General features: G+C 48.5%; 1 protein-coding gene across 4 annotated transcripts in view; it reads right to left on the bottom strand.

Annotated features, from left to right (window-relative positions):
* The window catches only part of LOC133355941 (zinc finger protein 516-like), a 61797-nt gene that overhangs the window by 28333 nt on the left and 16753 nt on the right, over nucleotides 1-16711 (bottom strand). The gene's annotated exons all lie outside the window — the stretch shown is intronic.

A 16711-nucleotide genomic window follows, 5' to 3' on the forward strand; every position in this document is an offset into this window, starting at 1 on the left:
ACCGCTTGCCCTATATGGAGAGGCCGGTCTTTGCCACAATAACCTGGAATTCCCACCACTGCTTCTGGATCGCGAAGAAACGCGCTACACTCTGATCTGTGTTGCACCCTTCGGTCGTGGGGGTCTGTCACTGGCCACTTGCTGTTTCGACCCTCTGGGTCTGCACTCTGCGGCCGCGATGTAAAATAAACACACTGTGCTTTGTGCATGCACATGTACACACACGCTTGATGGGCAGCAGGCACGCGTGCACAATTATCCTGAACATCTTTCGCGCATGCAAAAGGGCCAAGATTCCCCCGTACAGCCTCAACAGACTGTTGGGGCAAGTGCTGTTAGAGAGCACCTATGAATTCTGGCACAGCACACGGGGGGGGGCGGAGGGTGGGTTGCCAACAACGCTGATGTTTACACACCGCGTCCGCTACTTATTTAAGGCTGAGTTGACCCTGGGAAGAACCGGGACCGCTTCATACATTCACCACTGTTATTGGCCGTGAGCGGGAATCGAATGCGGGGTCGCTGGGTCCGTGGCGCGGCGCGCTAGCCGCTTATGCCACCGCCTGAGCCACACACACACGCACACACAAGCACACGCGCACGTGCGTTGACCAAAAAAAAATCATTCCGCCCGGGCCAAACGGTAGCGGTCGCCGCGATTTCACTAGTTTGCGCCACTTTTGGGAAAAAAACACCGCGACATTTCTTGCCCCGTTCAGCGTCGGAAAGCGCTCAGAAGAAAAAAACTGCGCTGGCAGTGGGAGACGCGGCTGTCAGTGCGCGCAATCGTATTAAAATGGCCGGCATGTGCAATAAGTCAATTAATGCAACTCAAGCGAGAGGGTTGGGAGCGGTGACGCAGGCGTGGGGTAAGTAAGCACACTGCGCTGCGAACGACTGCAGGCAGCCCGAGTAGAATTCCCCGCCGTCTGTGAGTGTGCGGCTGGTAATTCGCCCGGTTCCCCACCAGTGTGTAGAAGTATGGTCACACAGCCACTATGACACGACTGGCGCCGCTCGTGGAGGGCTGCATCTGGCGGTGGGTTGAGAAAAGCCGTGAAAAATTTGGTCAAAAACTTAAATAGGGACTGGACCTAGGGCTACCTATACAAGGCACTCATGACCTCACCGAATTGTCTCTGTGACTGGCCACAGCTAATGTCAGTGGCGAGTGATATTGGGACTGGTCCTCGCGTGGGGTGGGAGACCTCCATCCAGCAGTGGATTTAATGGACTGAACATTTCAACCGCTCTGGTTTTGTCGCGGTTGTGCTGTACTTTATGGCTCTCCGATGCGTTTTGCGGTTCGACTGCGTAGTTTGTTCGCCACGACGTACGACGTTTCGCTTCACGGAGCTACGAGTGTTCAAATTAATAAGGCAGACGGCAATGTTTACATCGAGGACAAGATCATGCTACATTGGTCAGGGAATATTGCACGTAGGGTAATAAGATCACATTAAGTGCAGGTCGAGAATTTGAAAAACAAGGGACCTTCTGTTCACGCAGATGAACAACGCAATCTGGTTTTTTTTTCGCGTGCAGACAACTATTGCACATTGTGTTCGTAGCAGCCCGGCGTGGTACAGGAGATCCCAATTCATTTAAAGTTTTTGTTGTTGTCAGTCCCCTGTGGATGAAGGCCTCCCTGCTCCAAGTCGGTCAAGGGTCAAAGGGGTTGTTTGACCAGTACTTCACCAAGCTGATCAGTGCCAGTCCGTGAATTGGTGGTGGATGTGGGGGCGATGGTGGGGGGAGGGTTGATAAACGTCCACTTTATTGCAACTGCCTCGCCTGGAGATTGAAACGAACCGGTGACCTCTGCATCACAAGCACAATTATTAATTTTATATATAATAATACAATTATTTTATTTTATAAAGTAATACAATTATTTACTTTATTATAATATAATTATTACATTTTATAAAATAATACAATTATTTTATGTTTTATTTTTATTACTTTATTATTTCCCTTCTACGTGACTTTACCGAAAGAACCAAGAAGATGAATCCCTGCAGTCACGAAAGCTTTAAATCGAAATTGTGTGAATACCAAGAGTCGTAAATTATTATTAATATTACGCGTGTTTATCCGGGAAGGCCTCACTAGGCCTCGTGACATTTTCAAGAAGGTCCTGCCACGTAAACAAACAAACAAAAACACGTTGTACTTTGCGTTGTTGCAGACAGGGCTGATGATTGTGATGTCTATTTGAATCGAGTCATCTGCCGTGTAATTTTCCAAATTTTCTAAATGTGACCAATTTGGACCATGACGCCGATACCAAACAGCCTACTCTTGCGAATGACATCACAGGATCTTTAAACTAAAACTAAACTATTTTTCTTTTACCAGGTAAGGCCCACTGACCTATTTTTAGAAGCTACCTGGGCACAATTGATAGCTCAACGAAGTGGCTTATCACGTGGACATTTATAGTCGCCAAATACTCTAAACACATGTTGATTCTAAACGTCGAGGTAAAAACCACAGGACCCGGAGAAAAATCCACACGAGCATGGGGATAACGTGCAGACTCCAACTATACAACAGGCGTCAGGGTCAGGATCGAACCCACAACCTCCTACATACCAGGCGAGGGAGTTAACATCTCACCACCGAATTGGCGTTGCGCCGCGCGTTCTTCGGGATGATGTCCGAGGTTTCGCTGTTATAATGAGGGCGGCCGCTGGGTTCGAACCGCGAACCTCTGCAACGAGCGATGGTGTGCGCCAGAGGTCGCAAACGGGTTTTGATTCCTTACCCGTGCCCGTACCTGGCCGGGTACGGGTACCCGTTCCCTACCCGTACCCGTACCCTACCCGAAATGAGTGACAAACGGTTACTCACCAGTGACTCACGGCCTACCCGTACCCGGCCGCACCAGGGTTGCAAACGGCTACCCGTACCCGTACCCAGCCGGGTACGAGTAGCCGGGTATCGAGTAGGGTACGGATATCGGGTACCCGGTTGCGACCTCTGGTGTGCGCCACCGCTGGGTCCGTGTCATCGCCGACAATTAAACGGCAAGGACGCAGAGAGTTCTCGGCAACACTAAACCCCTCCTCTGTCGAGTCCCTAGTGATCTCTGTACATAGTTCCGAATCCTGCCAAGAGCAGTGCCGCCAACAAAAGGGGCATTCTGTAAATGATATGTGGCATTCATGTTTGGAATGCCGGCCAATTTTTTTCTTCATGTGTAAACAACGTGATAAGACTGGTAATATAACCAGCGTTTAAACAAAAAAAAATATTCTATGTTGCAGATTTCACATTTCGCCACTTCCATGGTGCAATTTTTTTATGGATGTTGCTACTACCGTGGTGATGCAATGGTCAGAACCCTGCACTTGCAATCGAAAGCCACACTGGACTTGCAATCCAGAGGCATCCCCCCACGCCTGGATGAAGTCATCCCCACGGTTGTTGGCCATTGGGACTGTTTGACCCATACTTCACCACACTGGTCAGGGGGAGGGGGGCCTAGGGATCGGTTCACATATCACTCGCCACCGATGGCCGGGAAACAAACTCCGATTGCCGGCGTCACAGCGCAGTCCGCTGACCGCTGCCGCCACCCCATCGATGTTGTATTCACGACAATGAGCGTTTACGGGAGAATGAATGGAATTAGCTTTGAGGATGCATCTGTTTCTCTCTGGTAGGACGACAAATTTAATTCGTGGCAGCCCAGCCGACCGGTGGCATCGGAGTGGCGGAGCAGCGAGTGATTGCCCGGCTTTTGCAGACTTATCCCCGCGCTCTCCACAGACATTTCACTCAAGGACAACGCGTCCATTGGCCGTTCAACAAATAAACCACACTCACATTCTTTACACACACACGGTAATTATAACGGTAAATTCGCGGCCGTGCAATTTCCTTCTCACGCCACTGCTGTCAGAAGGGCCTTCACTGGAGGGTTTTTTGTTCCACTCGTGCACGCTGGCCAGGCGTCTCGGTGGGAGTCCTCACACTTTACACCCCACCATAGGGAATCTGCCGAGCGTCCAAGTACATCGCACCCATCACTGCTGCAGGATAGAAATTGAAGAAACTTGCCCATTGTTTCAACGACCGCACCGGGAGATTGAACCGTGACCTTTGACCCTCTGGATTGCAAGTCTGGTGTGCGAGCCGTTGCATCGCGGAGGCGTCGACGAACAAAACGGAGGCAATGCCCTTGACGCACGGCAGAGTCTCGCGCGCGCGTGCGTGGACGTGTAAAATCGCGCCGTGAACAAAAAGAAAACTATAAAAACAAATTCCAGGAATCACGGTGAAAAATCCCGGTCTCGCATGCGGCGCACACGTGCGAGGCACGACGGCGGCCCGCATCGCGTCTTTATTATTTTTGTTGTTGCATGCAACGAACGTTTCCGCGCAAATTAGTCCGCGGAACGAGGGATGGTGGGGGGTACGGCGTGGGGGAGAGTCGTGCCGATTGGAGACGTTTCGACCCCCGTCCACGCGGGTTGGCGGGCGGGCGGGGTGGTCGCGAATCGCGCTTTGCTGTCTTCTCGACGAGCTCTGCACCCGCCGCCTCCCCCGCCGCCGCCGCCGCCTACCCCCTGGGCGGGTTATGTGAATGGGCATCAGTCGGGCGAGTCTGCGAGCGGGAGCGGCGGAGCGAGGGAGCGAGCGAGGGAGGGAGCGCGTGTCCCTAACGGCGCGCGAAAAGCCACCTATATCCCCACGCAGCGCTTCGGAGTGGCGCTTTTTTTTGCGTGCGTGTGTGTGCGCTTGCTTGTTTTGGGAGAGAAAAAAGCGGCGCCAGTATGCGCGGAATTAATAAATAAATGCAAAGCGCGAGTTCATCGCGGTAATCCGGCGCATTTAATACACGCATTGCACACCGCCGGGGTGCTATATAAACACGACGGTAAAAGGCGCAGCCCTGAGATTTGCTTGGTCGTACGACTGCTGGCGGGTCAACCCTGCGCTGGAGGGAGCTCCGGGGAGCCCCTCCAGAGAGGGTGTTTTTGGCCTTCTCTTCCACACACTTGCAATAAGTGGGAGGTACCCGCACTTTACCCCGCCACTCGCGATCTGCTGGGTGAACAGAGGAGGGAGGATGCGGCGGCGGGCGTCGCTGTCATCCGAGGGGAACGTCCAACCGAGGAGATGGAGCGACGAAGTCACCCTCGTGTGCAGCAAGGGCCCGTCGGATTGGGGAGGCGTTCATCTAGCAGCGGATTGAGCACGGCTCACGATGATGCAGAACAGGGCACATCGCCCCCAGCGTGGCGACGGCTCGCTCGCTGTTTTTTTGTATTTTTGTGTGCGCCTGGTGACCTCTCTTGACCCTTTTCTCTCCCGCTCGCTCGGTTCTGCCGCTCCCTCACCACGCCACACGTCCCAAGGTGCCACCCACGTCTTTCAAACAACTTGGGTCCGTATGCTTTCCTTCACCCGGTCGGATAAACACGGATCTCTCCGATCGCCTGCTCGGATCGTGCAGGCGATGGTTTTCTCCCGTGCAGTCACTCACTCAGATTGGGGATCAGCCTGGTGATTCGGTCCGATTTTAACGCCAATATATATGCTGGGGAAAAAAACCCGACAGCACTGTAGGCTTTCGCGACCAATATCATCCATAATAGAGGTTTCTTGGGTTAGATCGCGTAAATATATAAATGTGCCGTTAAGCCCGCCGCCACCCGACACAGCCAACTAGTAAGGGTTGTCACGTAAACAGAGCATACCAAGCTCCCCAACACACCGGTGTGTTGTACTAGTAACGAATTGGCCGCGTTCTGTTTACGCGACAAACCTTACTAGTTGCTTGTGTCGGGTGGTGGCGGGCTTAACGGCACATATTTACGCGATCTAGCTAAACAAACCCTCTATTATGGAGTACTGTGCTGCATTGGCGACGCTCGCACTGGCGAACCGCCCATGAAAAACAATGGCACATTGCCACGATGGCACTGAGAATTTGCCATGAATTAGGATAAAATAGTACCTTGTTAACGGTGATGACGTTAATGAAGATGATGGTGATGATGACGATGATGAATTTTTTTTTGCATGATCATGACAATGGTGATGATGATGATAGTGATGATCGATATGATGATACCGATGACGGTGCGAATGATGATGACGATGGTGACGATGTCTACGATGACGACGACAGTGATGATAATACATTAAAGACGATAACAAGATGACAACGATGATGTCGATGATGTTAGGAGGATGCCGACAGCCGCCTCCGCTCGACTCTCTCTGCGGAAACCGCATGAACGAACGGTGGCCAGGCGCTGGTGAGAGGGCGAATGAAAACTGGAAGCAATTAAAACCGAATCGTAGAACAATAAATGTAACAGGCTGCTTCGCCCAAGGGGGGGGGGGGGGAGACTTTGGCCAAACAAAGGTTCAATTTATTAAAAGAGGCGAACTTCAGGAAACAGACACGCGGGGTCTGGCCACGGCCGGCATACAAAAAAAGACTCTCACTTAAACAAGGAGGGTTATTAGTGATGACATGTGGATTCACTATAGAAATTCAAGTCGTAATGAATGAAGCTGGCCGCAATAATAGCGGTCTTTATGAAGGACGGGAAAAGCCACAGTTTGTTGGTGGGTTTGTCTTTTTCGTGCGTTGGGAGGGATGCTGCTGCTGCTGCCACTTCGAACTACTTTTCGCGTGCGTTAGTTCGTTGTCCTTCCTTCCCCCCCCAACCCCCGCACCTCCGATTGGCACGGTTGGCTACGCACGGTGCGAAAGAAGTTGAGCGTACGAATGTACGTACTCTGGTGTGGTGGTCAGCAGACCACTGGAATACAGAGGTCGATCGGGGTCCGATACCATCTCCCGGCGCAGCAGTTGAAACAATCCCACCCCCTGCCTCCCAAACGGGCTCACGATCAGCTGGTCACGCGTGGTTGGGTAAAGTGTGGGTACTCCCAGCTGCTCCAAGATGTCTGACCAGCATGGAAGAGGAGGGGAAAATATGCTCTCTAGCCCCTCTAGGCCTCCCTCTGGTGGAGGTCTCTCTTCTGCCAGCAGTGGCGTGGGCGAGCAACTTGCAGGGTTGCGCCTTTGGCCTTTACCACATGTATTGTTGGGCGTTTAATATGCGAGAAACACGGCATCATGAACCCAGCGACCTGAGTTCGATTCCGGGCCGTGGCGAACATTAGTGGCGAATGATATCTGAACCGGTCCTGGTCACACACCACCCCCCCCCACCTCACAAAATTCCGCACTGACCAGTGTGGTGAAGTATGGTCAAATAACCCCCCATTACCGACACTGGTGTGCGTGGCCAACACCAAGGCCACCATGTCTGCTGTGCGTTAAAGCGGTTGGAGGGTAACCGGATAACCTTGGGGGGTAAACCCATGCCAGAAGATGATGAGAACATCCAAACTTCTCACAGAGAGAGGAATCGAACCCAGAGCCTTCTTACTGCGAGGCAGAAGTTTTACCACTGCCGCCAACCCTTACAATGTGTTATATTGTCGCCGCTCTCGCCGAAAGAGTGTGGAGTTTCCACCGTTGGCGAGCGATAGAGGTCAGCACCACCGTGCTCTCGTTTGAGCAGGGAGACCATTGTAACGATCTTAATACCGGTAGGAACCTCCTGGTCACACCAGCCCACAGGGGATTATTGTGTCCGTCCGTCCGTCGTGTGTCCAAAAATGGGAGGGGTGGGGCTGGGTGGAGAGGGGAGGGTGGGAAGGGGCTGGGTGCGGAGGGTGGGGAGGGGCTGGGTGGGGGGTGGGGTGGGGCTGGGTGGGGAGGGTGGGGCTGGGTGGAGAGTGGGAGGGGTGGGGCTGGGTGGGGAAAGGCTGGTCACCCCGTGGTGCCCTTATAAAACTCAACGTTTAACCTACTCACGCCGGCTTGTGCCCGCCCTCACAGTCGGACATATTTGCGGAATACACCACGCCGCCGTTGACCCTGGCCATTGACCGAGCAACCCAACGTTCCTACCAGCTCCCTCCGCAGGAGGAATGTGTTTCGAAACGTAACCTATTATACTTATTTTTATTTCAATGCCTCAGTGTTATCTACGAACGTCTTGAGCTCTTTGTTTAACTCTACCCACGAATGCGTCGACATGCATAGAACATTGGCTGTTCGTATATTTTATTTTGGGGGGGGGGTGGTATTTGTTTTTCGACTTTTATTATTTATATTTGACATTAATAGGGAATCTGTTTCAAGCCTCTTTCTGTAATCGCATTAAGAAGGCAACATGTGGAACGAGAGATCGTCAAGATAAGGAGGCTTGGAGTGAAGATTAAATTTAAACAAATAAAAAAGAGAGAGACATCCACATCGTCGCGCGAACAAAAGCTGCAATTGTCGAACAATTTTAGCGTTTTATTAATTAAATAAAACGAGAAAAAGCCAAGCCCGATTACAGGGCGACGTTACAACGCGTGGCGAGGCAAGTTTATTTTCGTTAAATATTTGGAAATAGTCCACTTGCCTTGTTACTTTAATGATTATCTTGTTAAATGTTCCGAGGAAAAACTAAAAAAATATCCATAAAAATGGAACATTGTGTTTTGCTCATAACGCGTACCGCATTAGACGTTCATGTGAAGTACATCACAGTGCTGGTGTGTTTTGACAACTGTTACAGAGCGAGAGAGAAAGAAATGAGAGAGAGATATTTAAAATATATATACGTGCAATATTTACGTGTTAATCGCGTAATGAACAACACTGCGAGAATGTTTCTTGACACGCTGTAAAATAAAACATTATTTTAATTGAATTCGTCCTGCGATATTTGACAGCGCATGTCTGCAATAAAAATCAATTACTATTTTAAAAATACCTTTCTTTATGGTATTATCTTGTATGCAGGGCCTCCGTACTAATTAGTGAGCCACAATGCAGCTCGCATTTATCACAATCTAATGAGGAATATTTAATGACAAAAATGGAAATTTCCCCGCAGTTATTTGCGTCAAGCCTCCATAATGGATGTTACACCATTGTACGCAGTGCAGTGCATTTTAAAATAAATAGGTAATTAAAATAATTAATTTTGAGTTATAGGCTGCTTTGCGCGCTCTTGTCGAAGCCATCTGTGGTCCCCCCCCCCCCTTTCATTGCGACGGTGCATTTCAGCCACGTTTGCAGGGCCACATTAATATCCTTCGCAACAAAGGCGGGCAAGTCGTCAGCTCAAAACGCGCACAGCTTTCACTCGGAAGGGGGGCGGGGGGGCCCCAGACACGGGGAGCTGCGGCAATGGGCAAGCCGGTGTGTTTAAATAATTGAAAGAAAAAATATATTTCTATAAAAATTACAGGATAGAGATGAGAAGTGACGATTGCCAGTTCAGGGTTTCAATTTACCAACGTAGCAGCCAACATGCGTTCCGCCGCGGTGCGAGGGTGTGTGTCCGGGCCACGGACGAACGCACCCACACCCCGCAGACCTGTGATGAGGCTGCGCGAAGCATCTTGGAGACTTGGACGACGCAAAGCAGCGCCGTAGAATGCTCTTCGCCGGGAAGACGCACCGCTTTAGCGTGCCAATTAGGCGTTTTCCGCGAGCTATTGGCATCAAAACCCATTTCGCCTTAATTCTGTGCGGGGGGTGGGAAGTTTGTCCAGCGGGTAGAGCACGGCCTGTCGTTTCATTGCACGTTATGTCACGTGACGTCTTTAGTTACGTCACACACTGGACATCTGTGAAAAAGAGCTTCACAGCTCATCGGATTCCTCCACTCTAAATGTAGATTCCGATGGTGATTATTTAAAAAAGAGGCGAGAGACCGTTACTAAAATGTACCGTTCGCAAGGGAGACTTATTTATCTGTACATGCTTGGTCTAGCTAAGCTAAATAGAAAGGGTAAAGGCGCAGCCCTGCAATTGCTTGCTCACGCCACTGATGGCAAAAAGGGCTTCTGCTCGAGGCAACTCGCTAAGGAGCACACATTTTACCCCACCACATTAGACTTGTTGATCGACTCTGAGATGTAAAAACAAATAACTACAGTAGTTTATCTTCTTGGTTCTTTCGGTAAAGTCACGTAGAAGGGAAATAATAAAATAATAAAAATTAAACATAATAAAATAATTCTCACGACGTTTCGGCCACAACGCAAGCAGCCGTCCTCAGGTGAAGAACAGGTCTGTCGGAAAGACAGCGTCTGAATGGACATTAGTTTACTTCCCATTGTCAATCCACTGTTGGATCGAAGCTTCCCCCAAACCGTGCCCGTCACGACAATTCTTTGACCATACTTCATTCAAGTGAGCACAGGCTAGAGAAGATCAGGCCAAGTTCAGTCACCGGGGTTCATAGCGCAGTGCACCAACCACTGTTTCGCAATTGACTAGATACGCCGCTTTAACGATGCCGATTATCACAGTGCAATTATTGAAATGTTTAAACAACAACAACAAAAAAGCAGCAACCCACAGTACAGTAAGATTGTCGCGATGTTTATTTCGCTGCCCGGCAAGGACCAGCGCCTTGATGAATGATGCTCACGCGATATCCTCCTCACTGATGCACAGGGAGGCCGGGCAATGTATTTATTGCTTAAACCGATTGGAATACGAGTTTATAGACAAAGGGAAAAACGCTCAGCCCTGACATTTCTTGCGTAAGGCCCCTGCTGGCGGAAGGGTGTCCACTGGTGGGCATTCGAGTTGATGTTTTGGCCTACTCCTCCTCACTGGCCTGACTTATTTGGAAGAGCTGGGAGTTACCCACGCTTCATCCCACCACACGTGACCTGCCAGTCGACTAACTGCTGAGTGGACAAAGGCGAGATGGTTGGGGGGGGGTAAAGATTTAAGAAACTTGCATCGTTCGTTTCAACTGCCGCCTAGGAAGGTTGAACCCGGTGACCTCTGGTGTGCAAGTCCAGTGTGCTAACAATGACACCCCGTCAACATCCCCGTGTTGATCGGCGACTAATGCGCTGAGTCTACTGCTAATCCACCCGGGGCCTCGTACACTTAACGAAGTTCTACGCAAGCGACAGCGGCTGTACGAAGAGACGCGATGGCGTTGTGTGCGTGGGCACAAACAGTCCCGTCCCTCTCCACGTACGGCGTGTCAAGGCAGGCCCCGTTAGCCGCCACCTCTTCAGCCTCACGCCAGCATGGCTGAACGACGAGGTGGTGTGGTCGGAAAAGCGTGAAAGACCACCTTTGTCTCCCCCGTGCTGATGTTGACGCAATGAATGCATCGGCGACTCATTTAAGGCTTCATTTGACCGAAGTAAGGCATAGGACTGGTTCGAATCTCACTCGCAGCTGATGTTAGCCGTGGTTCCAGATTCGAACGAAGGCCCCCCCGGGTTCATGGCGCGGTGCGCTAACCGCTGCACCACCACTCCCCGCAAAACAAACGCGTGGCGAAATTTGCGGAAAAAAATACCTCCCAATAAAACGTTTGCAGCATGAAATATGCTTACACAACGCTCGTCGTTTTTGAAGAACGCGATGTTCATTGTCTACATGCATACCGTATAAGCCGTAGACTTAAAGTGTTTACAGACGTGTCGTAACGTGCCCTCAAAATAAATAGATAAATATATATAATCGAGAAGGGGCTCTTACATCCCTGGCTTTTCTACGAACTGTGAAGAAGAGCCATTGCCTATAACGTCACCTATTTTTTTTTCCTTTAAAGGCCACGTGAGTGTGTTGAGTGGTTTATTTGTCATTATTTGTGCTTTGTGCACCGCTGCCAATGCAGCTGCAGCAGCATCACCAAATAAAATTTTCTAATTACGTGTCACCGGACACCCAACGCACCTTTACGAACAACGTGTACCATCTCAGGCTACGGCATTGTCCACGTGAAATATTTATTCTAAAATAATAACTAAAAAAAAAGAAACACGGGTCGAAAATGGTTGCGGTGTGGAACACGTTTCAGATAATAACAACAATACATGTAATAATGATAATGATAATAAAGGACATTAAGTCGAATGTATTATTAGAAGCTATAAGTCAAATTGTGCCAGAGGGCACTTTGGATGGGCCCATTAATGTGCTCTCCCCAGTTCTCTGCGCACTGCAATGAGATGTGGGAACATTTAGATGTTGGGTATGTGAATCCACATTGTACACTGTACTGTAATTGTGTTCTGCGCTGTGGGGAGCAGTGGTGTGTACGGTTGTAACCAAACTACCGCACAACTAAAAGCTGAGTTGGATTCTCGGCCACGGCTAAAGTCAGCGACAGGTGATAATCGAACCGGTCCTGGGGGTCCCCTCATCACCAAACCCGCACTGACCAGCGTGGTGAAGTATGCCAAAACTATCCCCTCCCTCCCCCCCGAGACAAACACAGCGTGGGGAGAGCCTCATCCAGCAGTGGATCGCCAAAAGGCTGTTCGTTTACATTCGACGGTTTATTTGCACAGGGTTGGTGTACGGTGATTTTTCTGCAATATTTTGCTGTCTTTTCTTGGATTTTCTGTTTGCACATAGTCACTTTAAGTTGTTTTCTTGTTCATGTTATTTTGTTTGTTGCGGTTGCACCCGATTCAAGAGCCGAATGGCTCACAGGGCTATACCTAATAAATGAACTTTGAACTTTGACGGTTCATTTCGTCCACCGTTTCTTTTTTTGGGCGGTAAAAATGTCGTAAAAATGTCGTATGTATGTATTTCGAACTGCTTTCGCACCAGTACGTAGCCAACCGTGATGATCGGAATTCCTCGTTGTTGTGTGCACGATTTACATAATGGTTCAGCCCCTCGGAATGTACACAGTGCAGCAGTCGATGTTCATCACTGAATCGATGATTGGCTATATTGAGAGAAATAGTAACGGTTTGAACAAACAAGCGTTGCTGACAATGATTGCAGTGGGAGTTGGATATAGGCACGCCTTATATCGGCACAGTTCGGATATAAGCAACACATTCTTACATTGCACTGGTAAGGGGAAGAAGGGGAGCTTTTAATAAAAGCTACACTGCTTCGGATATAAACACGGCTGACCTTTATCCGAAAGGGTCTGTTTATAGGCAGATTATACAGGCTTTGTATTAAAAAAAAATCTGCGTTGGTTGTGGGTTCGATCCCGACCCTAACGCTTGCTGTATATTTGGAAACAGGAGGAATTCTCCACAATCCTGGCTGTCGCCTGATGAAGCTGGTTGTAATTACCAGCAAAACTTTGTACTCGAATGATTCATGTTGTGGGTTTACCCTCCAGCACACCAGTGTGCTGATCTAGTAACTAATTGGCATGTTTTGTTTACGTGACAAACCTTACTAATAGACTTATACTCTTAGTTTTTTTCGGTAAAGTCACGTAGGTAAAAAAATATAAATAATAATAGAAATAAAATAATAAATCACGACGTTTCGGAGGCAACACAAGTCTCCGTCATCAGGTGGGACCGTCTCAGCTAAATTTACTGTATCAAGGTATTTTTTACCTACGTGACTTTACCGAAAAAACCTAACAGTATGAATCCTTGCAGTCACGAAAGCTTCAAATCTAGACTTACTAATAGACTTATCGGGTGGTGGTTGGTTTAACGACACATTTATATTTACGCAAACTAACCCCAAAAAACCTCTATTATGGATGAATATTTGGAGTTTGCGTGTTCTCCCCGTGGTCGTGCGGATATGTCTCCAAATTTAGAAACGTGCGCTTAAAGTATTTTGCTGCTGCTATAAAAATCTACACAATGATCGGCCACTTTGTTGAGTTATAATTTGTCGTGGGGTCGCTTCTGAAAAAGAACTACATAGCTTAGTGGACCTTACCTGGTAAAATAAAAAGAGTTAAACAAATAAAAATGCGTACGTGGTTTCCTATCTAAGTGCTATCCAGGTGTAGACCTGCTTAGCTTTAGAGATCTGATGAGATCGTGTGCATTCTGGGAGATTTGGTCATCGGCACTTTTTTTTTTATCCCACATTTCATCAGTCGCTTGTGTTGTAAAATGGAATTCTGAACTAAGGGTGGGTTTACGTTATTTCTGCCAGAGGATATTATTATTATTCCTTATATGTTTGCTTTTGCTAAGATATTTTATTAAAAGCATTTTTTTCCCTTTTCCAAATGAAACTCTACACCGGACCATATTCGTACATGTCCCCGTGGCAGCAAATCTGAGAGTAGTGCAAACAGCCAAATAGTATTTGAGAAAATTAAGATTCAAAGATTTTGGTGACATTGGTGGCGCGTCTGCCGCTCGTCACAGAGGCTCGTGGTGCGGATGCTGCTGCCCTAGTTAATACCGCCAGTGAATTATCATAATCACAATATGTATGTATGCTGGAGGAATCCGATGGGGCTAGAAAGCTCTTTTTCATAGATGTTCAGTAGGGGCAGCTCAGAACGTTACAGTGCAAAGTATAGGAAAGGGAAACAACTCAGTAACAAAAATATACACGAATAAAACTAGACAATAGCTTTTTTTTATCTTACCAGGTAAAGCCCACTGAGCTATTAGCTTCTTTTTCAGAAGCCACAACAAATGATAGCTCAACGGAGTGGCTTCACCGCGTGGAAATTTACAGCGGCGAAAATAATCTCAATAATATATATGGACGCACGTTGCTAAATCCGGAGGCAGAAAAAAAAACTCCACCCCCGCTGCTTCCAAGCGAACGTTGAAGACTCCGCGACGTTATTCGGAAAAACGAGGGTGGGGGCCGGCGTCACGGGCCGAGGCCGCCTGCCAATTTTTCTTTTTTAAATGCCCTCGTGAATTACTCCAATGGGTGGATGGATCCCCCCGGCTTCATAGCGACGTCGTTGCGTCACTGGCAGGGCAGACGACTATATTCTTAGTTTTTTTTCAGTAAAGTCACGTAGGTAAAAAAATTAAATTAATACAAAGTAAAATAAAATCACGACGTTTCGGAGGCAACACAAGCTTCCGTCTTCAGGTGGAACCGTCACAGCACGACTGCTGCATCAAGTAAGAGAGACCTCTCAAGTAAGAGAGACCTCTTACTTGATACTTGATACAGCGGTCGTCATCAGGAAGACGACCGCTTGTGTTGCGATCGAAACGTCATAGTTTTTTGTTATTTTCTTTCAACCTATCTACGTGACTTTACCGAAGGACCCAACGAATAGTGGTTATCCGATTGGTGAAAATGGCCCCTGTCATAGGAATGTGGAAATTATCGCTCTCTTTCGTGAACAAAATTGTGCTCACGGTTTGCTTCAAGAGTCGAGTCGTGCTCGTCCCGGAGTTTACCGTTCCGTTCGTGCCGTCCTTCCCTCTTTGTTCCGTCTCGTTTGTCCCATTGGTTTTACAGTGGCATATACAGTATGTCACATGTCCAACTGTCGTTGTATCAGACCTGATCAAATTAACCGTCCACTCCCAGTGCACTAATTTGTGCACGGCGTAATTGTCTCTTTATTTTCTCGCATATCCAACCTTTCAGCATCACTCCGTACCCGGCGAGCCATATATACGTGACCTCCCGATTAGCACGGTTGGCTACGTACGGCACGAATATAGTTCGACGCACACACACGTACGTGCCGTAATGTCCTCGCAGTCTGTGTAATCTTTGAAACAGTCAATTCGTTACCGATGCACGAGGTCAGTGCATCGTCGCGAGCGAAAGAGTCGCCTCGTGCGCGCGCGCGGCAAATCGAACCGCGGGCACCCCACGTGTCACGTCGACCGCCATTGACGCAGAGAGAGGGGGGAGGGGCCTCGCGTGACGCAACGATCGTCTGTGACGTGTGACTTGTGACGAGAGCGAGCGAGAGCCGCCAGCCAGGAGGTTGTTTAATTCTAGATTTGAAGCTTTCGTGACTGCAAGGATTCATATTCTTAGGTTTTTTCGGTAAAGTCACGTAGGTAAAAAAAAATTTAAATTAATAAAAGTAAAATAAAAATAAAATACAAATATTTTTTTTTATTAAATTTTACTTTTATCATTTTTTTACCTAATTAATAAAAGTAAAATAAAATAAAAATAAAATATTTTTATTTTATTTTTATTTTACTTTTATTAATTTTAAAATAATTTTACCTACGTGACTTACCGAAAAAACCTAAGAATATGAATAGGAGGTTGTTTGTAAGCATGTGGCGAGCCTCAGCGATCCTCGCTCCACTTTTTTAAGCCTGAAGTCCGCGGGAATCTCGCGCACCACTCGGCTCGGGTCGAGCAGAAAAAAAAAGTCGAGCTGGGGGTTTAGGGGCCTCAAAAGCGGCACTCAGAGGGGGATCCAGATTCATGAAGAAGAAGGAAGAAATAAATAAATAAATTGGGGTTCATCATATAGCAGCTCCAATGAAACATAAACTAAAAACAAATAACGAACGTGAGCAGCCAAATCAACGCCCGCGTCTCTATCTTGTCTGTGTCCGCTCTCCTCTCGTCTCACTACATCTCTCTCTGCTGTCTATAATCTCTTCTGTCATCTAAATAAGATTTGTTTTATTGAAAGAAGTGGGCGGAGGGGGGAGATGTAGGTGGGGGAGGGGGGCCCGTGGGGGGCCGCCCGCCCAGCCCCCCAAATACATTTCCGCTTCAGCTACGCCGTACGCGCCAGCTCCCCCGCGACGTTCGCGTGAAGACGACGTCGACGACTGTGGCGGAAGTCTTTGGCTGTCCGAATCGTCTCTTAGAAGGGCGACGTTTCGGCGCGCCGCGCGACTCCGAACACGGTCAGATCGTTGCGACCTTCTCCGAGCACCGCCGCGTGCAATTGCTGCCAATTCCCTTTCAACACCCCAGAGCCGCCCTTCCCATGCACTCTGA

Source organism: Lethenteron reissneri, chromosome 52 (assembly GCF_015708825.2).
Source record: "Lethenteron reissneri isolate LAM-NWPU_2019-01 chromosome 52, ASM1570882v1, whole genome shotgun sequence".
In the NCBI taxonomy this organism is placed as follows: domain Eukaryota; kingdom Metazoa; phylum Chordata; class Hyperoartia; order Petromyzontiformes; family Petromyzontidae; genus Lethenteron; species Lethenteron reissneri.